The 21673-nt window shown below is 32.2% G+C and overlaps 1 protein-coding gene across 2 annotated transcripts in view; it reads left to right on the forward strand.

Moving 5' to 3' along the window:
• The first annotated feature begins 8899 nt into the window (after positions 1 to 8899).
• LOC128217132 (somatostatin receptor type 2-like) overlaps positions 8900 to 21673 on the forward strand; it is a 137050-nt gene continuing 124276 nt past the window's right edge. For both annotated transcript variants that reach the window (XR_008258195.1, XM_052924049.1), the window contains exon 1: positions 8900 to 9013. The gene's annotated coding sequence lies outside the window, so the exon portion shown is untranslated. The remainder of the gene's footprint in view (positions 9014 to 21673) is intronic.

Below are 21673 nucleotides of genomic sequence, written 5' to 3' on the forward strand. Positions count from 1 at the left end.
AATATCTTCACAAAAATATCACAGAATTCCAATAATGGCATGAGTATTATGATAGCAACTATGGGAAGCCCCCATCAAAATATATAATCAACAACGGAACATAAACCCTCAAGTTACATCAAATGATATTGAAAGACGGTTTCCCCTTTGGAAGAGAAGCAAAGACTCCTGTAACTGGAAGAATATGTTTAGCCGAAGAGTCTCAACTTACGCATAAAACGGCAAATAAATAAAATGTGTTTATTACTGAGAATCTCATTCAGTATAGACAGTCTGTCATAGCAATTATAACCGATGCAAGAATATGCAAACAAGATTCACCCCATCGGGGAAATTGATGATAAAGCTTTCTTCAAAGTAACATTCGGTGGCCCCAAGATTCTTGTTCTAGACAAGGACATTGTTGATTATTTACCGCCTGTGGGTGACCTATACTGTGAATGATTTTTTTGTCAACAAAATTTAGATAGAGAACGCAAGATTGGATATTTGGACACCTTTTGGCACCCATCAAAAGTTTTATTATCGAAATATCTAAAAAGGACAAACAATTTCAAGCTTGGTAACATACCGCGCTCAGTCAAATACGAGTTTATATTGTATTAAGATCTTTTAGATGGAGGTACATGGTTTGACTCCTTTATTGTCATGTTAAAGAAACACGTGTTATGTTAGAAACGCAATCGGTTGAATTGTCTCGGATACTGATTTCCTCCTCTCGTCTGTTTCTTTCGCGACAATCAATCGAACGTTTTGGAAGTACATTTATACTTGCATAAGCCTTTGATATAGAGTTATACATAATACAACTGGATTCAATACGAAGTCATTAAAAATTAAATGTGTTTACGAGGTGAGATATTTCTCTGTGTAGCTTTCAAGGATTTTCCAAAGATTAACCGCTATAACCCCTACCCACACAAGATTCTAATTTACCTGTTTTATATTTTTTGCTTTATTGAAATACACTGCGTGACATTTCAACACGAGCCTATATTGATTCAAGGAATCACATACGTGGATGTAAAATGAAAATGTAATCTCCGATAGTGACAACGCTGTTTCCTCGTTTGACATTTCAGGAACAATTTCTCAAAATTTCCACTGCTTTAAAGATATAAAACTATGGATCAGCATTTAAACCCAAAAGGGAGACATGTAAGAAGCTAACAAAAAGGTATTTGATTAGCTCCCGAACGATGACATTTTGATAAAAACCAAAGCATGCGTTCAAGAAGCCCAACAATCATTTTTGTGATGTTTTACAAAAACCGACGAATAAACAAGGCAACAAAGGACATTTGAGAGGTGTATTTTTATTCTGAGTCCTTTTAACTCGCTTACATTAATACATCTTCAATAAATTTGTATGTTGCTTAAATACTTTTGATTCTGTGTTAGCCAAACAAACCATCATTTAAATATAATATTCGAGGTAGCTGGAGTGAATTTGCAGAAAGCATAAGCATTAAACAAATTCAAATCAAATCATGCACATCGTATTCTCAGTAGCATTGATATTGTTCGTTGACAACAATCGTACCACTCTATCAATTAATCATTAAAGGCCTAGGCGTATATGAATCACCAATTCTATTCATATCTAATGACCACAACTCATTCTTGAATTACACCAACACGTGTTTAGGGCACACATTTGGGGTACATTATAAATGCTGAATTCATAAATTACGCTGGATTTATAGATAAAAGTTATGGCACTCAAAGCCCGAGATGTTTAGATTATAGACTAACGGGTTAGCGTGAGTGTATAATTTATATCACAAGGTTTGCTTTTGATCAAACTATTGTGTACCATGTTGTCAAGGACAATGTTCAACGGATATCTTGCATTGCGTTGTAATTTGTCTTCAAATTTGTCATTGTATCGATAAGCTCAGACATATTACATTTGCCTGCTAACGCTTAAGTGATATTGATAAATGAAACATGGTGTTTTCAAACTACTATGAGGTTTGTTTGTTACAACATTACACCAGACTATATGTTCGACGCAATATGTTTGCTTTTAAATGTTTACATTTGTGAAGAACATCCTTTATGAGTTATGTTCAAAAAGTAAGGTTTTAGCCCAAACTATTTTAGAATAATCTCAGCATTTACTTCGGACATTCAAAGAGAAAGAAATGGTTATTAGAATTGTTAAACTCTCTTTAGCATTCTAAAAGGAAATTCAAAGTAAAACAATCTGAATTCCTCTTTGTTTTTTTCACAAAAAATACACAGAAGAAGGGATATGTATTCATTCAAATTCAGAAATGAACCAATGAATCTATGCTTGATATAACGTGCGATGACATATCAGATTATAATCTATGTAGACGGGCTTTCATATTGGTAAACATGATTTAACATACTGTAATTGTAACTTAAAATGTTGTTTATATTGTGTTTGTATTACATATAAAACATGTACTGTTTTTTTTTTAAAACAAAAGTTTAAGTATTTGAGTCGTTTGCCTGAAGATGAATACTGGTCGTCCTAAGTCATGAGAACTCAACTATATAATAAAAAGTCAATCCATACACGGTAACACCTATCCTGTTTTCTTCAGTTCGCCTATGTTTGTGTAAAATGTCGGAGTGGTCGGTAACGTATGTGACCATGGACAAACCTTACAGTTGTAGTTTTTTATTCAATTAGCAGTTCAGTGGTATTGAACATTTCTTGACGCATGTTTATAGCAGAAGTGGACAGGTCAATCACGATCATTGCATCGTAAATATTGTATTTGCAACTAAATCTATATGTAATGAAATACTCATATATTGGGGTTTTTAAGTTGTATTGCTTTAATATCAATTTTCAATTTCAATTTTCAAATATCATTGTAAATAAGACAAGCTCCATCGCCTAATAAACACAATGGAAACTACAGGGACAAGTCAAGTAGTCAATAATTGAACAATAACAAAATATTACAATCATTATAAAATCAAATATGACCTTGACCTTCATGTTGACGTAAGTCGCATACTAGGACTCTAAGTTTTAGATTCTAAACAACTTGTTTAATATAAATAGAACGTCGGTGAACGATATGGACTAAATGACACGGTGTGATTGGCTTAGGGCCATTTGCATTCTCGGCACCCAATGTATTATAACCTATATAGGTTATAATACACTGGGTGCCGAGGATGGGCCATTTGGTGTTTTAACTTATTAGGATGCCCTTATGACCAACTTATATTCAAGTTTACCGGTGAAGATAATTTAACACCAGGAGCTCAAAGAGTATACCATAGCATTGTATGTACTTGTGTTTTGATTCTCTTTGTCCTAGTTTTGTTTAATCTCCTGTCTTTTTCAATGATACAGTAATGCTTAAGACTATTTGATCACCTAGTTTCAAACCTTAAGTTTACTCAGGTGAGCCATGTTTGATAGTTGTCTTTAAATGACTGTATGACTTTCAGGTGTTTGGACTGTTCCTTAGACTGGATTCATACGATGTGGTCTTGAAGTTACTTTAGTAGTTTTCAATGATTTCATTTTATATTATTTTACTCTCCTTAAAGTGTTCCAGTCAATTAGGCTTATAATTTTCATTTTCAAGCTACTGTAGAGTATTTGGTTGCATGTGTATAGAATGACTAGAATAAACCTTAGTGAGCGCCTGTTTCAATGACAGTTATAAGTGGTAAGTCCAAGTGTTGTCGATCATTAATTTCAAGTTCGTGCACGTGTTGTTTGTGTGTGTTGTTTAATATAGTATGTTTCTCAAGATAAGTATATGTATGGCTTTAGCCTTAGTCCTTAAACTATGCTTTTTTAAATGTTTCTCTACTGGGTGTGTACCTTTAGTTTACATTGAATTACTAGGATTTAAGTTTTGGTGTGTTGATAAATGTTTGTGTAATGCTTTGCGTTTGAATGGTCTTTAAAACATGTCGTCTTATGTGATGTTTGTCTTAATAGATAATTAAAGCTATGAGACTTGTACACACTCTTTAACTAAGACTTAGTACAATTACGCCCCACTGGGTTTCCCTATAGTTTTCCTGAAACAGATCACTTAGAGTAAACCAATTAAAGCATATTAACTTGAAACACGTGAAACAATTCGATTTTTTTCATTTATGTTTAAACGTATATATAGTTGTACATACACACTTTTGTAATATACATACTTGTACTTATACATATTGTATAATCAAGGAAAAGCTTCAAAATATATTTTATTTAAATCATACATTGAAACAGATTTCAGACGCTTTTGTGTTTCTAAATATATATTTATTTGCAATAATTGTGTAAAAAATAATTTATGTGATACAAAGAATGTAGTTGATGACAGAAAGTATTTGTAGAATGTTTGCCCTAACAAGTTATGATTGACAATATCGCAGATAACAGACTTAAAAACAAACACAACCATTGAAAACTTTTATTTGGAACTTGTATAACAAAATGCATAAGATATACATCGATTTGTATTGTTTCTTAAATACAATGGACATTTCCATTGGCGAGAAAATCATTTAATGGTGGATTGAGACGATCGTTAGTTAATTGGAATAGTCCGTATTGATAACGAACTCAAACTAATATACTTATTGGTTCTAATGTTGTAAATCATATGTTTTGAAGTTGTTATTCGCTTTGATGAAGACAACATTTACTTAGACAAATCTCTTTCTAAGAATACACAAAATTACTTGGTGACAAGCTGTCATCTATAAAGAGATCTATTCGTTTGGAAGATAATTATAACGTCTCCGGACGAGCAGTCGTATATTTCAGCACACGTTGAAATCGACAATTTGATAAAAGGAAAATATATGGAAATTTACAAATTCACACATGGAAATTTACCAAACCTGAACATTGTTTTAGTTCTTACGTAACAAGTTATATAGTTTACTCACATTACTGAAATGACACGTCCATCAATCAAGGCAACCAGGGGTTATGATAATTCGCCGAACACTTTAATCATAAACTTTTTCCTTCTTGGTCTTGTCATGTGCCTACAGAAAGTAATTTTGAATGTTCGATTACTGAGCTTGCCCTGTAGTTTATTGTTTAAATTGTCAAGAAATCCCTTTGTACCGAAAAAGTATTGCAAACTAAAGTCTTTGCTCTGAATCATATTCCTTTAGAGACTTAAGCATCAACAAACAAACCAGTAACTGACAACATCGAAACAAACAAAAAGCTGTTATAAAGGACAAGAGCTCAGAACTAAACTCTCAAGGTTCTCCTCGAATAATAAACTACCTTAAAATAGAAACTAACTACAAGAAATAAAACTTAATTACAATTTATCTTTGCATGGACTATTTAAGTACTGGTTTGACTTCATTTAGCGGTGGCTAACAACGCGCATGTTTATGAAACACATTCAGGTGTTACGTCTATGATCCTTGTGTCGTCTTTATCGCACAAAAACAGGTTTTCAATGATTGATAGACAACACTTAAGTCTTTGTTTTAAGATTCAGTTTTGAATGTTTTACTATTTTTAAATATTTATGCAAAGACGATGAATTTGACCCTAGATCAAATGCAATCCCATGGAAGTCCTCCTAAAACTCTTTATACATCCAAAGTATTGTCACAATAAGTCAACCCGTACTAAATTTAATCAGTATGAAACGAATATCTATTTTTAGAAACAGTTGTGACAATGACCAAGTCAGTAGGGGCCCTAAACGAAAGGTTTTCATAAACTCTTCCTACAAAGTTTTGCGAAACATGTCAATTCTTACTAAAGTTAATTAGTACCAACCATTTTTATATTATAACAATATTATGAAAGGCATCCGTAAACCCTTTCTATATAACAAGTTTGGTTACTATAAATACATTGCAAATGAAGAAAAGTCTATTAAGGGCCTTAATGTGTATTTAGGGTAAAAATGGTGAAATTAAACCTTATTGTGTAATAGCTTTTGTGTAAAGTATGCAAGCCAATCACACTTTTGTAGATCTGAGTAAAAATCAAAACTTGCCCAAATACTTTAACCTTCCTTCTTTAGTCTATTAAGGGTCATAATTTGTATTGAGTATAATATGGAGTTATGTAACCTAATAGCATCAGGTCGTAAACAACAGTGTGGAGTATAAAGCATATTGAATGAACGGTATAGAAGAAAGTAGGGATTACCCAACTTGACCCTAGAATTTAGACCGGATCCATTTCCCCTTAAATTTAACCTAAGTTCCTCTGTCAATGTGAGGAGGGGTCGACAATTTGCATATATGATACTATGGAATTATATTTCCTCATTATGTGATGATCCAGGATCAAAAGTATGAAGTACTTAGTGAATTGAAGGATAGGCAATGGATTTATAAGTAAAAATGCCAACTTGCCCTAGAACTTTAACCGGACGTAGATGCCGACGCAGACGCCGCAGATTCCGGGCCAAGGATTACAGTCTCATTTTCTTCGAATCTTCGAGCTAAAATGTGCAAAAATGAGTTTTTTTTCTCGGTTAAATTAATCTTTTGTAATTCGAAGAACTTTTAAGGAATTGTTTGTAGATATACCTATATACATTCCCCGTACAAGGTGTTCGTTTACCTGTTTTTATGTCTTTTCTTCATTAAAATACACTGCCTCATATCTACAAAAAATACGTATGTATAGAACGGCAATATTGATTCAAGGAAATAAAAGGTCAGATACAAACAGATGATATTATCTCCGTTAATGACAAATTAATTTCCTCGGCTCAATTGTTCGACATTTCTCTCCGAACAGGAACTCATAAAAGCAACTGATTTTTGAGTTAAATGAAGCTCGACCAACATTTAAGCACTAAAATTAAGCATCCGAGAAACCCCAATGAAGAAAACGTTTAAGGAGACTCAAAAGAAGTCATTCGGGAACCGATCAAGTGTGCATCTGAGAAGCCCCCGAAAGAAGACATTTAAGACACCCCTAAAAAAGGCGTTTTCAAATCCCTCAAAACGAGGATTTTAGAAACCGTTTCATAATGCAGTTGAGAAGCCACCCAAAGCAAACATATGAGAATATACCTTAAAGGAAGTATATGAAAAGATGTTTTTCATTTTGAGCCCTTTTTATTCGGTAATATTTCCAGTGTTTATTTTGATCAGCATCATGGTTTAATAACTTAGATAGTATGGACAATTATGAAAATGAATTTCGGTGGTGTTACTGTAATATTGTCCTCTCTGTGTAAGCTAAGAATAAAAGGTTATTATTAGAAAAGCTCAGGTAGCAGTACACATGGGCATTCTTGAAATATAAAGCCCACATTCAAGTCCAAGAATGCTCATAAAAGTGTCGATTTCATTGATATTGTTTATTGGCAACAATTGTGCGACTATATTGTATTTACATGAATCACAAATTCATATTTAATGACCTCACCTGATTAGACAATACACATCGTCAGGTAAACGGACACACATTCTGGTCTTCTTGAATTACGCTTGATTAATAGATGATAGTTACGTTACGCTCAACTAGATTTTTCAGGTTAAACACTACCGCTCCATCGTCAGTGTATAATTAAAACCACGAGGGTTGCTTTACTTTTTTGCACCATTTTTTACGATCAATGTTCAATGTTATCTATTAGCACGATAATTAGTGTATAGATGAGCCCCACCTAGTGGTGATTGTAGCGATATTGTATTGCATTTATAAAAAGGAAACTCTCTCAAAAATGGTGATTGCTTGTTAACGTTTAAATGGTATTGACATAAGAAATGTACTTTGGGTTTGTTTAAGTATTAGTATACCAAACTATATGTTTGACACAATACAATGGCGTTTAAATATGCAAACTAGTGATTGAATATATTTTGTGAACTTTGTTATTTTTATCCTAAAGTATCAAACAATTAAGCATTTTTCTTCATACTTCTGAGAATAACGTCAAAAGCTAGTACAGGCTTTGTTAGATACAGAAAGAAAATAATGATGTTTTAATCATAATGCTAATGAAAGATTTCAGGCAAAACATATCTTAGCGTCTACTTGTGTTTTGCAGTGATATACAGAGAGGATAGTGATATATCAAAAATTCATCCATTTCAGATATAATACATATATATCAGATTAAAATCTAGGTAGATTGACTGTTACACAATTGTAATTGTGACTGAACTGTTTTCCTACATTTTAACACTTTTTTTCGAAGGACAATTTAAATACCTGTTTTGGATTCAAAATCATTAGTTTATATCCTTTAATAGAAGGTTTAAGATGGGCGGATATTCTGATTTTTGTTAAATTGTTGTATTTGTTTTCACTTTCAATACAGGTCGCCTGAAGTAATGAGATAAATTGTTGTTTTTTAAACTATTTCCGAACAAACCGATCCATCCACTCCGCTTCCTACCTTATTCATCCAAGTTCATCTGTATTAAATGATGGCATTGGTTTCGTATATGGCAGTTCAGTGTCTTCGAACATTGCTTAAACTGTATTTGAAGGTGAAACCCCGTTGATGACAACAATGGCAGCGTAATATTGTGTTTCATAAATTGTAAAATCCTCATGTTATTTTATGTTTTCAGTTCGGTTACTTTTTACGTAATTTTAACTTTTAAAATCATTTTATTTTGTAAATAAGGTAAGCAACATCGCCTAAAATCCATTAGAATCTACAGGGACTACAAGATCAGCATCAACAAATAAAATATAACTATTTGTTCCATTATCATATTGAAATACGACCTCGATATTTATGTTAACTTAAGTCTTCTGATTTTATTTCTGTTCAAAATCTGGAAGAGAATATATTACAGCCTGATAAGAGCTTTAACTCTTCAGAAAACAAATTTTACAGAACGCTCTCCTGCAAACGCGTTTGATTGGTTGCCATGTGAGTACACTTTAGCACGCGCTTTCTCCCGCCATACTCTGTAAGATATTTTCTCCGATATTGTTCAGCAGCCTTCCGCTGATGATCATTTCTTGGTGGCTTTGCAGCTCGGTTTAAAACTCTGGATTTTGCGGTCAATTACATCATCGAATTTGGCATTATTGTTAGTTCCTCAAATTAAGGTAAATACTTCTTATCATTTCTTTCTTGCCTATTTATGCGAAATGTTTTTGAAAGGTATATTTCGATTTTTCTGATTTAATTGCATAAAACAGAGTATTTCTAAACATTAAGTTACAGGTATAGAAGCTTTGCGGAAAATATTCATGCTATTTATAATCTTAACATTGTTTTCGCAATTTATATATAATGATATGATTATATAACTAAATAAAACAGGACAGGTCTTTTAATGTCCTTCTCGACGCCAAGTTTAGGAAGAGTAGATATAGAGATATGAACATAATAAAACTACATGTTTTATGAACTACACGATGGCTTAACCTTAAATTGGACTCTGGAAAGACAGTGTTTGTACACTTATAATTTATTTTCTACCAAAACCGACATTCTAATCCTCGAAGTTATGCTTCTGTTGGTGTTGTTGTAGTTGCTGTTGTAATCACAATATTGCAAACATAAATGTACACTGATTGCTATGTTCGCAAAGAAATAACTAACCAGACACGTTGGGATATGTAGTTTGAACTATAACACTGGAGTTCCTCTTGCAGAATTGTGTTTCTTTTTTTCCAATCTTAAACCATCGTTTACTTGTACCATTCTTGAGATTTTTATTTTGTGTAACATGACTCATTTTCTCGCTCATGACAAATAAGATTTCATTTGATATAGCGATTTACAATCCTTTCATTACAATAATAGTAAAAACAATCCAGGCTGTATTATGAAATATATTCCATTTGTACTCTTAACCGTATTGTGATAGTTCTGCATGATTTTATAATGTACATTTAAACGCTTATTTAACCTGTCGTTGAATCGTGATTGTTTATCGTAAAATCTCACTATTTTGAGATGTACTGAACGAAGAGTAAACGGCATATATTCGTATTTTGTCCACTACAGTTTGAACATACATCAAGAAACTGGGTAAAAACACAATGTACATTTAAAAATTCATGCCAACCTAATGGTCTTTCGTTAAAAGAAAAACTATTCAATGATATACAAAACGAGGTGAAAAAAATCGTATTTTGTCCACTGCAGTTTTAACTTACATTATGAATCTAAATAGAAGAAATGAAGTCCTAAAGGCCTAGTTTAATCCTTCTATAAGTAACCCCCACCCCCACCCCCCCCCCCCCCCCAAAAAAAAAAAAAAAAAAAAAAAAAAAAACCTGTATAGTTTACAATTTTTGTGTATTGATCTTAATCTAATTGCCTTATTGTATTATCATATCTTTAATATGAGTATCCTGCTGTGCAATTTTGGAGGGTTTATCGTAGAAATGGAACCTAAATGGCCCAGAGCCACTAAACAAATACACAGGAAATTGGCCCCAACTTGTGACATCAGTGCAATTTGCAAGGGATGCACAGCAGGGGATTGGCCTGCCAAACATTCCTTAAACTAGGCCTTTAAGTTCATATACAGCACAATTATTTATTTAGGTACCTTATTGTACCAGCATATAGTGGAATCGTTTTCGTTTTTTGAAGCAGAAACGCTTCAGGGTCTGAGAACTTGAGTGTAAGTTGTGTTCTTAGTTTACTAATAAATGAAACATTGCACTGAGGCCGCTGTCTTAAGAGACATAGAATCTCATATTATTTTCCACTCATCTTGAAAATGAAATAATAGCGATTAAATTACTAGACGTTTATTGATTTTGTTTCCAGCATTTAATAAGGACATCACATTTCCATATCAGGTTTTATTTTTCGTACATGCTGATATATTGTGTGGTTGAATAGTTTCTGAATACCACTCTTGGAAAGATGAACACCAGACTCTTTAAGGGACAATTTGTCAAGAAATGAAATATAAGATGTTTAAATATCAAAACGTTAAAACTTAGAAGTTACATATTAAGATGTTAGGAATTATATATACGTTTATATATATATGTTTTTATTATACGATTTAAGGAATCAGAAGTATAATGTTAAGGTTGTTGGAGATTACATCTTTTTTTAGATCATAATGGTAGGACATAAATTGGTCTATATTATTATGTTAGGAATTGCAGGTTACATAAATAAGGTGTTATTAACTAGATGTTCCATTATTATGTTTGAAATTAGATGTTTTGATTTTCAGATTACTTTTTTGTAGGAATTAGATGTTTTGATATTAAGATGTCAGGAAAACACGTTTTATTTCTTAGCTATCGCAAAATCGATTAGCTGCTTCTTTTGATTTCAATACCGAGAGACAAGCAAAAAAGAAGTGTAGTCAAGTGGATGTTGTCTAGAAATGTTAATATGCGTGATCTTTATAATAGCCTTATTGAATTAACTATAGATATGAGTTTACAAAACCAGCAGTATTGACAGTAAACAATTTTCTAATATATATATATATATATATATATATATATATATATATATATATATATATATATATATATATCAATATAAATACACATGTACATACCTTTCGGTAATAAGTTTAATCGTTTTAAGAAAATTTGTATATTTTTAGGTACATTGTTATACATTGAATGCATTTCGCATGTCTTGATATTAAATAAAGTAATTAGTGTAAAGTGAATTCCATTGAAATACTATCATCAAATGCCAAGCGGAACGGCATTATTCCATCAACCTTTTTTTCAGTTTTCTATTGAGAAATGAACTGAAATGATAATGAATCAACTTTTCTTTACTTTATAACAAAAGACCAAATATGTTCACGACCTCGGGCGTGTATTTGCATTTTTATCAAATATCTGCCTCGTATATTTTGTCAATGACCAATAAATGTACACAGAAAGAATTACGTCTGGGAAAATGTCACGATGCTTTAGACTAGCGTCTCAAATTCCAGGTAATAAAACCTATATGTATGACATCCAATCTGTGAGCACACTAGAAAGAGAGCAATATTTCATTCACAAGAGGCGTCTGTAATAAACATCATTTTTTGAGTTCATCGATGATTTCGCACCGGTCAGTGAAAATTATTTTCGTCCGGGGTCAAATTATGTGCATTTTATAGCCTCTTAAACGGATCACAGAGTGCTTGGATGCTACAAATTTGGCATAAAATGTAAATAAAGTGTGCTTGATTGATAACAGAATTCCACGATCTCTTGGTCTATCTAGTCATAAAAGAAGCCGTATCGCCTATAGCTGTCACTTTCAAAAGGGATATACAAGCATTCCTTCATAAAAAGCGAAGTAAATCACACTGTTTTCATGTAGTGTAACAAATGAACTGTGTGTCAAGTATCACTGTCTCAATATTATGGCATAAGGACGTTTTAAGATTTATTTTCGAACGGCTTATATATATACATTTGGCATGTCTATAGTTGACAACTTGACATTTTAATAGTAAAATGAGATTTATCGGTAAGACAAATATAGAAACCAGTCGTCTTATTTGGAATGTATGTAGCCATAGCAACTCTCCTTACAACGTCTGATATTAATCTTCGATTGATACAATAAAAACAACAGGGACAGGCCCAGAAATCAAAAACTAAAATCAAATGTTAGGAGACACAAGTTAATGGCTGAAACGTCTATTAACATATAAACACCTTATACACAATACAAACATCAAAAACATACCAATTATGCGTCAACACAGCTTAACTGATAAATGATGATATAAACGCATTAGAATGACCATTGAACTACGCGTTCATCGGATAATGAGTTTATTTGGAATTAAAACTTATTGTATGGCCATAATGTCACACTTGTTCCAACATTTATCAATGATTACAAGCAGATTTCTACTGAAACATTTACAATTCATTCTTAACAATATCAGACTGTTCCAACCTAATCTCAGTTCTTAACATGAAGGCCAAAATATCAAATCTGCTTCTTCATAATACAATGAAAACGTCAGAGACAAGCCTGTTACTAAAAACCTTTTTACTCCAAACGCTGGAATTGTTATACTTAAAACAAATCTTACAGCCCAAGCACTTCATTGATTTCCATCAGACTTTTGAAATCGAAGTGAAAGTCGTGACAGTCTTGAATTATTCCTGAGCTTGTATAAGAAATGTCCTAAGTCATGTCCTTACGTAAGCTATTTCCTAATTTACATATCCCATCGGTCATATCAAGCAATACCTTGATTATGGCCATTCAATAATTTTCATAGCATTAAGGTAAAATTGATAAGTTTATGTAAAGTAACACGTTTTTATTTCTTATTATACTATCAAATTAATTTGAAATCTACACACATTACAAAACTACTTAAGAAGTTAATAAATGCCAGCCCTATCTTTTCAAACTTGGTGTACATGTTGACATCACAATGCTTCAGAAAAATTAACAACAAACTCATATGTATACTCGTAGCAGCTCAGATATATTCAAGCAATCCATCCATATAAGTCATCAGCAAACGCACTCTCGTTTGCATATTATTTGTTCTATAATTAGATTTGTTGCAGGGCAGCTTAGGGAATATGTTAATGTTATGTTTATTATACCAGAATTGATATCAAGAACAACAGAATAATTACCAATGACGTGCGAGATGAACGATATGGTCGTATACATAATTTATCACTCATCTTACATATAGAAACACTGTTCGCATACATTTACTATCTAAAGAAAGATATAAATGCATGGAAATCTTCATTTGCAACACATGGAAGACAAATTATCTATAACCTCTCTTCCATCTTATGAATCGATGTATATCAATCTTCGAAAAAGGCTCTCGCAAAAAGTTCATTGGCAATGTATATCATTTACTATAAAACAATTTACTTATCAAAATGTATTAACTTTTAAACTAGTCATTGGCAAGAGATAATTCAAATATATCATTTTCAAATATATCATATTTCATATTATCAAAGTTAATATCAAATTTAAAATAAGATTAAAGTAAAATCAATTTGTTGATGTTTTTTTTTAGAAGAACATTTATTAGATATAAAGCTATGTTACTGCTCGGGTATCAATATTCTTGAGGATCAGACTTGAAGGTTGTGGTCATAAAGTTAATTCCATGATTTGTTGTTGACAGGATGTGGCAGTGTAACGCCTCCTGTGAACCAGGTTTTTGTTCCGAAGGGCTTCAATGTGGATTGTTTTTTCTTGAATTGTTCTACGGTCGACATGGGACCCGTATGTGCGTCAACATTTAAATATCAATAACCTGGCGTCGGAATGTAATATTTGCACCAATGATCTTTAGATTGGCTGGCTTATTTCACACCTATTACTAGAGTTCTCACTATTTTTGCATAACATGGGAATTTGCGTTTCAATTACAAGAACATAAAATGACACCTGACTACATATTCTCCGAGGGGATCACAGTTATAACAATATTGTGATGTTAATAACTTGAAATTGGCATCGACATTTTCAACAAATGCTCTTTACACTGACTTGCATACACCGGTTCCATGTGCTCTCACGATGTCCACGTAATGTTGGCGATTAAGTGTTACCATACAAAGAGCGTAACAAGACACCTGACTACAACATATCCGCGGGGACCACATTTCAAACAATATGGTGGTGATAAATTAATTGAATTCAACAGCATGTTTTTAGTGCATCGTGCCATGCTTTGTCACCACACCTGTGCATAAAACATAATAATAATCGTGTTCTCAGTATGCACGTTAATTAAAACAATACTAGTTATAATTTTGAACGAAGTAATAATATGGACAACATATCTTATTCATGATTTGCAGTGAAGAGGAGAACAAAAGTTTGTTTTGTTAACAGGAATATTGGCAAAAGCATCTCATATTCCAGCGATTACTCCACCATAGATCGGCTGATAATACAACAGGCTTGGCCGTCGGTTGAAGCATTATTTTGGTGATATTTGTTGGTATTATTAATGAAGTAGTGGTTGTTTATAGAGATTAATCAGTAAAATTAAAATAAAAATTCACTGTTTCAATACAGTAGTAAAATTTTGATATGTTTTTCTGTTAAAATATATATTAGCCCGCTCTCATTCAAAATCAAACGTCAAAGTGTACAGGGCGTTAATTCAAATTCAACGAAGTCATTTCCGAAATGACATAACGTGCGCTTCATAAAATATACAATTATAAGTCATTTAACATCCTTTCAAGGCATATATTAAAAAAAGAAAAAATAATGTTTCTTTCAGTGTAAGATAACTATATATTTCACTTCGTGAACAAATGTAGATATATCAACATTTTGCTTTTGGTGTGTACTCTTTGAAATTTATCTCGATCATAAACTGAAACAAGCAATTATCCACTAAACCATCATCTCTGACTGATACCATCACCTACGCTCTTGACCTTGGTTTTGAAAAATGTATGGAGAAAAAAACCTGGCGGACGTTGTTTTAATACTAAAAACTTTCAGTGTCTTGGGAAGTGAAGACCAAGAATGTATGCAACGACTTAATGACCAATTTATACGGGATTGCACCGATACCCATAATTACCGGCCGAAGCAAGATTATTACAAACAATTTAAAAGACACTTTTCGTTGTTGTTTTTGTATCTGAATATAGATACGAATGATATATTTAGATTCACATTTTTAGATTACGATTATGTTCGCACATTCATGAAGGTATACTAGTGTTTTACGTTTAGATCTTAAATGTAAACTATGTTACACTAATGTGAATATGAATACCATTATAGTTTGATGTTGTCCGCTCCACTCTGTTTTACGCTTACAATATCATATTTGAAGATCATGAAATACTTTGAGTATATTTATTTATATAAAATTTAATATAATATAAAACAAAAAATAAAATAATCTCAGTTTGTTTGTCTTAACATATTACCAATGCTATTTTAAGACATGCAGTCAGCATTAATGTTAAAGACACGAACTATTTTGTTTTTAATATTATTATTTACTTATTTGATAAATTTCAATTTAACGATTGGTGAACATATATATCTACATGTTTTTGTAATTGACAAATGGCTCATTTCCTATCGGTACCGCCGTAAATCTTGACACTTGTAACGGCGACGACGATGTCGATTAAAAGGAAGCTATAATAGCCTTCCTTATATCCCTGCTTTGCTCAAAATCATGTAGGCATTGCATCAATCAGATTGCCATAGCGACGCTGATGTTGATGAGAAGGAGGCTGTCATAGCCATCCTTTTTTCTAAAAAAGCCATGTTAAAATCAAAGATTAGAGCTTGCTTATCCTTTTCTATTTTTTACTAAACAGCCATTTTCGCGTCAATGATATTTAAGTCGCCTTCTAAAGTCAAAGAATTGATTTCGTTACAAAAGAGATTGCTTAAACCTGTTTCATTGGATCAGTAAGAGATGGGTTGATTTCTTACATGTATAACTATCTCAAACAAATTTCGGAGCCATGGTTAGGAATATGTAAAAGCATATAAACACTAAAACCTGGACAAGCAAATGCCATTTAAACATTACATTGATACGACGTCGATCGTAGGAAAGTTCGAAAAAGGAATGGCTATTTCTTGGATTTAAGTAAGGGTTTGTAGTAAAGAAGCATTTCCGGACTAGGAAAGCTGTTTACTTGTTTATTTCAATTGCAAAATGTATTTCGCATAAAACGTTCTTGACGTTGCAGATGAAATACAATACATCAAAGTAAAGCGTTATAATAGCGTTATCATTTTACAGAAAACAAGTTGTTCTTATAATTATTGTTTTTTTAGACTGTGTTTGATTTCTGTAATATAAACAGAGACTCAGATGAGAAGGAGAGTGAAACCATTTTTGAAAATGTATCAAAACTAGTTCTATATTTTTCACATATTTAAAAAACGTTGTGAAATATATACGTGTATGAAAATATGTCTTGAGACATTCTAAAGTTAGGATCGTACTTTGCACTTAAACAAATGCTTACTGTCTAAAACACTAGGATAGGCATTCGAGAAGAACTGTCCTTGCTGTGAATGACGATAATTATATGTACGTCATGAGTCTTACATGATACATGAGTCATTTTTCGTCAATGCAAGTAAGGATTGACGGGTTAGGTTTATTTACATACTTTGATAAGATTTACCTTTTACGTTTTTTACTTTATTCAGTATTGATGGGATAAGAGTGAGGTTTGTGCACGTAATCTGGTTTAAACCCCCAGTAAATTACATTTTACTGACCGTTCCAAGGTGGTACCTAACAATGATCGATAAACATACCTAGTTATTTTTTTAATTAAACTAGTGCACTGTGTTGTTGTTGGAGTTTTGTGCTATTGTTCCATGTTTCTTGTTTGTGATTTTTTGTTTTCGTGTTTTATGTGTTCGGCGTTTACTCTGTTCCATTACACGGGGTATATATTCAAACTTTTGGCTACTTAGTTTGTTTCTGTAGTTTTTTACAGAAGTACTGTTAGATCGACATCAAAAGTGCTTACTGTTCACAACACTTGGATGCCAAAGTCTCCTTGCTATTCACGGTGATTACTACACTCTTCTTATGAGGTTTACCTGGAAAAATATCGTATCTTTATAACAAACCATATGCGTCCTTAAACTTTATATGTAGAACGATAAATATGCTTGTCTTTACAGAAAATATTTTCCCGGAATGATTCGTTCATCTGAGCGGCACTGAGTTCAGTGCTAGAAACAGACATACATAGAACGACAACCTGTCACTCACATTAGAAAAGCATATATGTTTACGACAAATTGGGTACACTAATCTGAAATATAAATCTTTGTTACGAGTGCCCCTATAGATGAAAATATCCTTTTATGTTTAGACTTTGACGGAACTTATCAATGGTATTACTGTTCATTTACTTGCTCTGATACTCTTGTTTTTAGTCGTGTCGTGAAAATGGGTAATGAAATAATGAGTTTATTTTGTATAGTAACAGCTTAATCGTGTGTTATCTTTGTTTTCTAGAATACTTTCTGTCTTATGTTCACTTTTTTTATTTTTGTGTTAATACTTTTTTCTTGTCCGTTGTCTATAATCCTTATAATTTGAACTTATAACGTAAACTCTAGTAAACATCTTCGTAAACATGGCATTAGTCACTCTGAATCTGAAGCTTGATATTATTTTCTTGTCTGTTTTCCATATTTCTCATGGTTTGAAGTTATAACGTTTACTCTAGTATACATCTTTGTATATGTATAAAGTACAATGACATTAATCAAAAACTATATTTTGGATTTCTTGTAAACTGCAGCATGTTAACCAGTAATCATTAAAATACGTTGTTATTTCAAAAACAAGGTTTTCATGTTATCAATATTTATGATGCAACCATATGCCATACCAGAAACTAATGACACAATAAGGCAGTAGGAGTTTAAATGCAATTAGATTATTTTTCACAAATCATTAATGGAAATTAATTTCACAGAATGATATAGCAATTTAGAATTGTCTTGTTGTTTATTTCGCAATACATTTCAACCTTGAAGTCATTGAACCAAATACTGGAAAAGTTCCAAACCTCCATTGGTTTCTCCCAGTAGACTTGCAGGCTACAGAATGAGCCCTTTCTAATGTACCAAAACATTTTGATGACACATAGCATTTGCGCTCGTCAGCGCCGAGACAACAATCGAGACCCAACTGATTTTAGCATTCGACGCACGCAATAACAGCAACACATATAGTAATAGGTCATTTACCCCCATTCACGTTAATCGAACATCCTTATAAGGTACCAAGGATTAAGAAACAAACACAAGTTTTACCCATGATATTGTAATTGCCATCTAACATGCCTGGGCGCATGTGAGTTTGGTTAGTGGTCACCAAGCCGGACAAGTGGGTTTTCTCCGGGTACTCCGGTTTTCCCCACAATACAAGACCACACTCTCGCGCAACATCGTGCCTACGCGAGTGACTTAGTATAAGCTATCATAGCTTCCTTCACAATCGTTGTAAAATATATAATCGTTAAAGTTGATACTGTTTGTTCTAGAGCATGTCCCATAAAGCTGCACTCTCACAGATTTGCCGTTTTGACAACATTATTATTTTTGTCTTGGAATGAGCCAATTTATGCTAAAATGGATGAAAACCAGTATTATAAGTCTGCTGACACAACAATGAGATCGCAAATTTTCATTATTAAGTCTAAAAATAATGTTTTATGCGTATTTCCTAAACCGTAAGTAATGCTTTTAGCCATAAAATGATAAATTTCGAACGAACAATTCATAATTTGCGATCTGATTTTCGTTAGCAGTCTTATATCACTAGGTTGCTGCTATTTACGCAAACATTGGCTAACTCCAAGACAAAAACAAGTTGTCAAAACGGTAAATCTGTGAGAGCGCAGCTTTAATTTCCAATTGCATTTTTTCTAAATGGCACGTTATAAGAGTTGGACTGATGAAATTATTGGTCTCTTGATGAGCCCAGATTTTCACATTTGGTGTTAGTGTATTCAGGGATATGTTTGATATGGAAGCTTTTGAGGCTACAGCTCAACTCTTTGTAAAAATGAGCTGTGGCTGATGCCTATATGAAAACTAGTGTCACAGCTAAGACATTAAAGCACATGTTTCCGGATGGCTGTGTACGATTATTGAGTACTTAAAATTATATTATAACTTGACCCTATTACGTCGCTGTGGCAAATTTATGTTTTGTCATCTGAAGGAGCTTCTTGTCTAAATGTTTGGATAAGAATCTTTTGTTATTAAAAAGATTGTATGCTTATGTATTATCACAATATGTCGACAGCAAATGGTCTCAAATAGCAAGTTACTACACTGTTGATCTGTGCCAGTATTGAATATTGATCTTATCTTTATCCGTAGACATGCCTCAGGGATTCCATTCAGCCTATTGGTCAGCTGACAGGCCAATCAAAACACTTAGTTTATATTCTTAAATTTAAGTTCAATCTAGTTTGCTTATTGAATACAGCTAAATATACAGCCCAATCAAAACACTTAATTTATAATCTTAAAATTAAGTTCAATCTAATTTGCTTAATGAATACGGCCCCTAGTCTGAGTTGGAAATGAAAACAGTAATTTGCAACGTATGTTTGATGCAAAAATCAAGGAAAGTAATATCGATGTTTGGCACATATTATCCTTTTGTTCCAAGAAAAATTGTAACTATGAAATACTATATATAGAGACCTCATATGGACTTAAACTTTACCATAATATTCATAAACAGTGTTATTTTCTCATACGAACGTATCGACCACATCTCTGTTTGATCTAATAAAAAAACAACAACAAAAAACAAAACATTTCGTTGAAAGCCACGGTGTCAAGAAACTTACCATTGTTTTTTTACGTTTATATGAACCTTTGAAATAGCATATAGTGATGATTTTTAACATTGTATATGCTTCATAAAGCAGAAATACAAAAGACGTTCAGTTTATTGGGCAATTAAATCCTACTGCTTCATTTGAGGTAATCATTTTTAAAAATCAAACGATCAAATACGTTAATATGAATATTTTATTGGTCCTCTTTATGCCCGTATTAGAACCGCTGCAACTCTTGTAGGGGATAGCAAAACATATATTCAGTTTATAAAGTAATATTTTTTTAAAGTTTAAAGTTTCAAATGCTAAAAGCACGTTGACATAAACCAAAGGGGTTCGCCAAAAAAAAACTAGATGCTGCTGCTTATAATAATAATACTAATAATAATAATAATAATAATAATAATATTAATAATAATAATAATAATAATAATAATAATAATAATAATAATAATAAAAATTGATGATGATGATGATGATGATGATGATGATGATGATGATGATGATGATGATGATGATTTCAATTCACCTACTGTGTCCTACAATTACGATAGTTTGTTTTCATAGTACAGTCAAATACATTATTACCTACTTTTTATTTAACAGTTTCATACGTTCAAAGTTTTCTATAAAAAGCGTAATATAAATAAATTCAAACATCAAGCCTTAGGGATTTAATCATTAACGAAGGTAGTTACTAGTTTAGTGGAAAAGTACAGCTACATTATTTAATGCAAAAACATTATTTTCGTTTTACCATCAGCACAGAAAGATAATTTTACAGAATCATCAGAACACATAATTTATTTAATATACTACAAAATAAAATGTTTGAGAAACAGGTTTCAATATTTTTTATTTGTAAATGATGCAAATGCCATCAATTAAAGATGCAGAGAAACAAGTACATTAGCAAAAAATTGGGTAATATATATATATATATATATATATATATATATATATATATATATATATATATATATATATATATATATATATATATATATATATATATATATATATATATATATATATATATGCTTCAATATCATATCTAAATACCTTTGACCTTGATTTTCAAATTGACTTAAATCTCCTAGGCCTTTGAGTTGCAGATGCTAATTGACTTGTTCAATTTTAGTATGAAGCCGGTAAAAATATAGACTATGTCTTTCGCGTTACTGGCTTGGGGCAACTTGGTGTTTAAACCAATATAGAAACCCTAATGACCTAATTCTCTTATACGATTGTCTGCGAAGCCAATCTATTATGTTTCTTGGGTTATTCTGCAAGTAAATCGGCTGAAAATCTTCTTATTTTTATACCAGAATGTAATGTAACGTCAATGGTTCCATAGAATTGTTTTATTGTCAGTTTTATGCTTGCTTAACCTCTTGGCTCGTACAAGCTTTCACTCGTATTAAGTCGTATTGATCACATGGT

This window comes from Mya arenaria, chromosome 2 (genome assembly GCF_026914265.1).
Source record: "Mya arenaria isolate MELC-2E11 chromosome 2, ASM2691426v1".
NCBI lineage: Eukaryota > Metazoa > Mollusca > Bivalvia > Myida > Myidae > Mya > Mya arenaria.